This window comes from Martes martes, assembly GCF_963455335.1.
Source record: "Martes martes genome assembly, chromosome: 11".
Taxonomy (NCBI): domain Eukaryota; kingdom Metazoa; phylum Chordata; class Mammalia; order Carnivora; family Mustelidae; genus Martes; species Martes martes.
In genome coordinates, this window is record NC_137899.1 from 56,460,216 (window position 1) to 56,466,433 (window position 6,218).

The following is a 6,218-nucleotide window of genomic DNA, read 5'->3' on the forward strand; positions in this document are numbered from 1 at the left end:
ATCAAGGCGGCTGCCTTGACCAGTCCGGTGCCTAGTCCTGACTTAGTACATGTCTCTTAATGTCAGAGGGTAGTGAGGAATTAGTCAAAAGAACAATAAAACATATTTAAATGTTTAAAACATTGGCGACTGTAATGCTCCGGGGGATCCATGGATCCCAGAAGAGGTGAGGGTGAGACTGTGGTCATGCTGGGCCTTGAATCTGATTCTGCTCAGAGGTCTTAGGCTCTGGAACACCATCCTGCTTTATTTCATACAGCTGGGCCTCTGCACTGAGCTGTGTTACTTTTGCATTTCCATATTTAGAGGTATTGAGCAAAACCCCCTCTTTCATTTTATAAAGGATGAGTGAATATACACCATTTAGCAACAAAGCTAAAAAAGCTTTACAGTTCACAGGATTAATAAAAGAAAGGGGTGGGCGCCTGGGTGGCTCAGTCCATTGGGTGTCCAACTCTCGGTTTTGGCTCTGGTCATCATTTCAGGGTCCTGAGACTGAACCCCCTGGTGGGCTCCGTGCTAGGCATGGAGCCTCCTTAAGATTCTCTCTCCATCTCCCTCCACCCACCCCATCCCCTCAGGCTGAATGAATGAAAGAATGAATGGTAAGTAGACGCAAGGCTGTTACTGTCCAAACCCAGTGAACTAAGAAAATGCTGAAGGTAAAGAGGGTGAGCTGGGAAACTTCTGCAACATAGCCTCTTGTAAAAACTGACCTGCTCTGGGGCGTCTGGGTGGCTCAGTGGGTTAAGCCTCTGCCTTCAGCTCAGGTCATGATCTCAGGGTCCTGGGATCGAGCCCTGCATCGGGCTCTCTGCTCGGCGGGGAGCCTGCTTCCTCCCTGCCCCTCTGCCTACTTGTGATCTCTGTCTGTCAAATAAATAAACAAAATCTTTAAAAAAAAAAAAAAAAAAACCTGACCTGCTCTAACAAGAAAGAGAGGGCTCTTGTGTGTGTGAGCTATGTCTCCTTACATCTATGTAAATATTTTCAGTGACATCACATTCGAAACATGTTCAGGATTTTCTCATATATGCTAAAATCAGAACAAGCTTGTTGCTTTTAAGGTGAATGAAACTTTAATTTGTTTATAAATTTCATGTGACAATTGGACTGGCCTCTCTTCCTGACATAAGGCCTCCAAACCTCAATCAGCGATGTTCCAGAGCCTGCCCCATGCCTTGCCCTGTGCTAAGAGATTGGATGTATTTCTGGATAAATCATATCCTCTCCAGTTTCAAGAACTCAAAAGTGATCAACAGTTACCAGAAGGTGAGATGCGCAGGAAAGGGAGTGCTATCACTTATGTGGTATTCCTGCTCAAAATGCATTACTTGAACATAAGCACGAGGAAGCATAGGACAACTCCAAAGGGAGGGGTGCTCCATAAAAAAATTGGCCAATAGTCTTCCCAAATACTAATGATGTGAAAGATGAAAAGGCCTGAGGGAATGTTCCAGATTAAGTGAGACTGAAGAGATGTGACAACTAAATACAGGGCATGATCCTGGATTGGATCTGGAATGGGGGAGGGCGGGAGGGGGAGGAATTGCTCTAAAGGACGTTATTGGAATAACAGGAAAGATTTGAAAATAAACTAGGAATTAGTATATATTATGTTCATGTTAGATTTCCTGATTTTGGTAATTGCACTGTACTTATTGTTAACAGACTGCCCTTGATTTCAGGAAATACCAGCTGAAGAGAAGAAGGGTAAAGGAGCATAATGTCTGCAATTTGTTTCACAAAAAAATAGTAACACGAAGAAATGTGTATGCAGATGCCTATACACACAAGTATATGTAAGTTTGCACGCACATGTGGCAGAATGTTAAAGCCGGTAAATCTGGGTAAGGAGTATATGGGAGTTGTACTCTTCTTGTAACTCCTCCCTGTGTTTGCAATTATTTTGAAATGAAATTAAAGTTTAAAAAAAGTTGATGGGTACCTTACACTTCTGAAATCCCTTGCCTTGAGAGATTCAGATCTTGGTTAACACTGAAACATTATCTTGAGCAAGACACTGATGATTAAGTTGAGATGAACAAGTTTTACAACCAAGGTTTGCAAGATTTATTTCGACTTTGAAAAGAAAGCTGGAGACGGGGAGTCGGATAGTCGGGGCTTTGGGGGCGGGGAATAGTCATTAAATCAATTATTTGTGATGATAGCTCGAACTCTTCTTTATGTCCTCTCCTGGGAAATCAGTCAGGAAAAAAAAAATACCACATGTACATTAAAATATACTCACTACAATACTCAATTTCCATCAAAATCGGGCTGGACCCGCCACCCTGGCTGCGTGTCACCCTCACAGCCCGTGGACCACGCACTCCTCTGGGCCCTGCTCCCCTCGGGCCGTCGCCCCCCACAACTTGCTCTGCCTGGAGCCGCACAAGCCCCGGGCCCTGCCGCACCCCGTGGAGAAGCTTCTTCCCTCCCTGGCGGTGCTGTCCCTTACACCAGCCACCCGCGCGGGGGCCAGTGAGCTCCGCAATGTGCTGGCCTCGGTGACACGCGTGTGGTAAGTGTGAACACTGGATTTCAAAGACTGCAGGGAAAAAAGAAGGTAAAAGATCCTGCTAATAGTGTAATACATTGGGGCGCCCGGTGGCTCAGTCAGTTTGGCATCTGCCTTCTACTCAGGTTATGATTTTGGGGTCCTGGGATCCAGTCCTGTGTTGGGCTCCGTGCGCAGCAGGGAGTCTGCTTCTCCCTCTCCCTCCACCCCACCCCCTGCTCGTCCTTTCTCTCTGTCAAATAAATAAAAATAAGGCTGTTAAAAAAGTAATGCTATACATGGATTACATGCTGAAATGATGTTTTAGGTATATTGAGTTAAATAGTGCATAGTATTAAAATAATTTTGTCAGTTTCTCCTTACTTTTTTAATGCGTCTAGTAGGAAATTTTAAATTACATATGTGGCTCACATAATATTTGTATGGAATTGTGCTACCCAGGTGGAACAGAACAGCCCGTCTTTTGTGACCTTGCCATACGCACCCTAAAGAATTCCTCCTCTTGGCACCTACCCAAGCTTCCTCCCTAGGCTGCTGCCTCTGATGGGACTGTAAGCCCCAGAAAGCCAGGTTCCCTATTCTTCTTTGTATCTATCCCTGGTACACCTGGTAGAGGCCACTGAGGAGTTAATCACTAAAAATTTTAAAATCAAGGTAAAATTCACATAACATACTACCAACCATTTTATTTTTTTTATTTTTATTTTTTAAAGATTTTATTTATTTATTTGACAGATCACAAGTAGACAGAGAGGCAGGCAGAGAGAGAGGAAGGGAAGCAGGGTCCCTGCTGAGCAGAGAGCCTTATGCGGGGCTCAATCCCAGGACCCTAGGATCATGACCTGAGCCGAAGGCAGAGGCTTTAACCCACTGAGCCACCCAGGCGCCCTCACCAATCATTTTAAAGTAAACAACTGAGAGGCACTTAATACATTCACGATGTTGTGCCACCACAGCATCTGTCTGGTTCCCTGCCATTTTCATCATGCCCCAGTCAAACCCCGTACCCACTGAGCAGTTTTCCCCCCATTCTCTCTTGCCAGCAGCCCCTGGTAACCAGCAGTCTGCTCTCTCTCTGGAGGTGCCTTTTTGGGACGTTTAGTATAAACGATGTATTATGCAATACGTGACCCTCTGTGTCCGCTTTCTTTGACTTCGCAGAATGCTCGCGAGGAAGCTCCACACTGTAGCAGACATCAGAACATCTTTCTTTCCTTTTTTTTTTTTTTTTAATATTTCCTCTATTCATATTATTCCTTCCTCCTTGGAATGTGCCATCCCCATGCTGGTCTTATCCAGCTTAACTCAGCAGTTAAGACTAAGTCAGCTCACACTTTCTCAAGAGGCTTCTCCTCATCTCTCCTCCTCTCTGAACCCCGTTAGCTCTGTCTACATAATTTAAGTTAAATGCCACGCATCGGTGATAGTTAAGATTGGTTCTAAAATAATCCAGCAGATAACGGTGTGGGGAGGAGGATGAATGAAACAAGCTTGGTCAGGTATTGATGATCATTGAAGCAAGTGATGGGTACATGGAGGTTGATTCTATTTTTGATTGATTTCTATTCAATACATGGTTGATTTCTATTCTATACATGGAGGTATCATTCTATTTTTGTGGATGCTAAAGGTTTCCAGAATAAAAAATTTCAAACAGCATCTCATGCTGTTATTCGTTTGAGGTTAATGTCTTACCCTCCCAGTGAGATCCTTTGAGGTCACAGATTGTCATTCATGCCTTAGTGGGTAATGGCTACCCTAGAAAAGTGGACGCCACCCTTGTTTGTTGAATTAAATTCTATCTGAGGTGTTTAAAATTTTCATTGAGAAGAAACTGAATTTAGGGAAGATACAAAATGCTGTTCTATCTTTGGCTTCGTGACCTTTCTTCTATAGTCAAAATTCCTTTTGGTTTCTGTTCTAGCTTCTTTCTGGGCTTACAATTGATCTCCAATGAATAAGCAGAATGCACTTACGCCGGTATTCGGAACCATTTCTAGATAATCCCTAATTATCATAAAACTGGAAGCCAGGTTTCCATTTGGATTTCTATTTTGACCCTTCCTTGCTTTCGTTCTTCATAAACCCATACTGTTTCTCCCTTCTCTGTCCCACTATTCTGTGGGCACCCAAGGGGCATACTCATCTTTGCTTCTGCATTCACACAACAAACTTTCATGTCTTATGTTCCTGTCATACCAAAAAGAGAAACTAGGACTTCGATAGTGTGATAACCCATAGGTTTCTACACCTACTGCTCTTTTTAATTTCAAATGGAGCCAATAACTCCATAAGAAGAGTCATGTCACAAATTATTTGCATGGGGTGCCTGGGTGGCTCATTCTGACTCTTGATTTCAGCTCAGGTCGTGATCTCAGGGTCGTGAGATCAAGCCCTGGATCAGGCTCTACACTGGGCATGGAGCCTGCTTGAGATTCTCTCTCTCCCTCTCCCTCTCCCTCTGCCCTTCCATCCCCCCTCTCCCTCCCTGAAAAAAAGAATGTTTGCAGCCAGCGCTCAAGAAGAAAACCCCTTTATGGGACGCCTGAGTGGCTCAGTGGGTTAAGTCTCTGCCCTCAGCTCAGGTCATGATCTCAGGGTCCTGGGATTGAGCCCCACATAGGGTTCTCTGCTCAGTGGGGAGCCTGCTTCCCTTCCTCTCTCTCTGCCTGCCTCTCTGCCTATTTGTGATCTCTCTCTCTGTCAAATAAATAAATAAAATCTTTTAAAAGGAGGAGGAGGAGGAGGAGGAGGAGGGGAGGAGGAGAGGAGGAGAGGAAGAGAGGAGGGGGAGGGGGAGGAGGAGGAAACCCCTTTGACCAAATCTAGTGTCCAATTCCTTCAGGTAGAAAATCAGGGTAAAAATACAACAGCCACTGATGCTTTGTGATTTCAGAAGTGATCAGAAAAGAATGCATTGATTGACCTTGGTGATTCATTTTCTCTTCTTTCCTTGAAAGGCTAGGAAAAATATTTTGGTGGAAGAATAATTTAAAAACTTAATAAACCTGGAAACAAAGGAGTTTAATTACTTACTCATGTGGAGAGCACCCAGACAGAAGAGACGAAAGAAGCAGACACAAACAGAAGTCTCCGAGTCCTTTGTTAATGCTTAAATCTGAAAACCATGACTCTGATTATAACATGTTAAAAACCCCACATTAGGACAAGGCAGTCACATGGGCTTTCTCTCTCTCTGAACTGATTCCTTTATCTTTAGTTTCTTCTTGCTTTTCTAGTCTGCCAAATATCAAAGCCTTTGTTTCAACAAGTCTTGTAATCTTTGAGAGGTATTTCCCATGACTGCTCTCATCACCAACGCTTCTTCATAAACAGAATTTTTGTTAAGTCATCTGTTGTATAACCGTGATAAAGCAGAATCTCGGCCCCTAAAGATGTTTACATCCTAATCCCTGGAATTTGTGAATAGGTTCTATGACAAAGGGGTGGAGGGTAGGATTAAGATTGCAGCTGGAATAAGGTTGCTAATCAACTGACTTCAAGACAAGGCAATTAAACTGGATAATCCAGGTGAACTTGGTGTAATCCTAAATTTACTCATAAATGAGAGAGAAAGGAAGGAGAATCAGGGTCAGAATCATTCCCTGGGAGAAAAGACTAGAAGGTCTTGCTGGCTTTAATGATGGACGCAAGTTACGAGCCAGCCAGGCAATACGGAGGGGCCTCTAGAACCCTG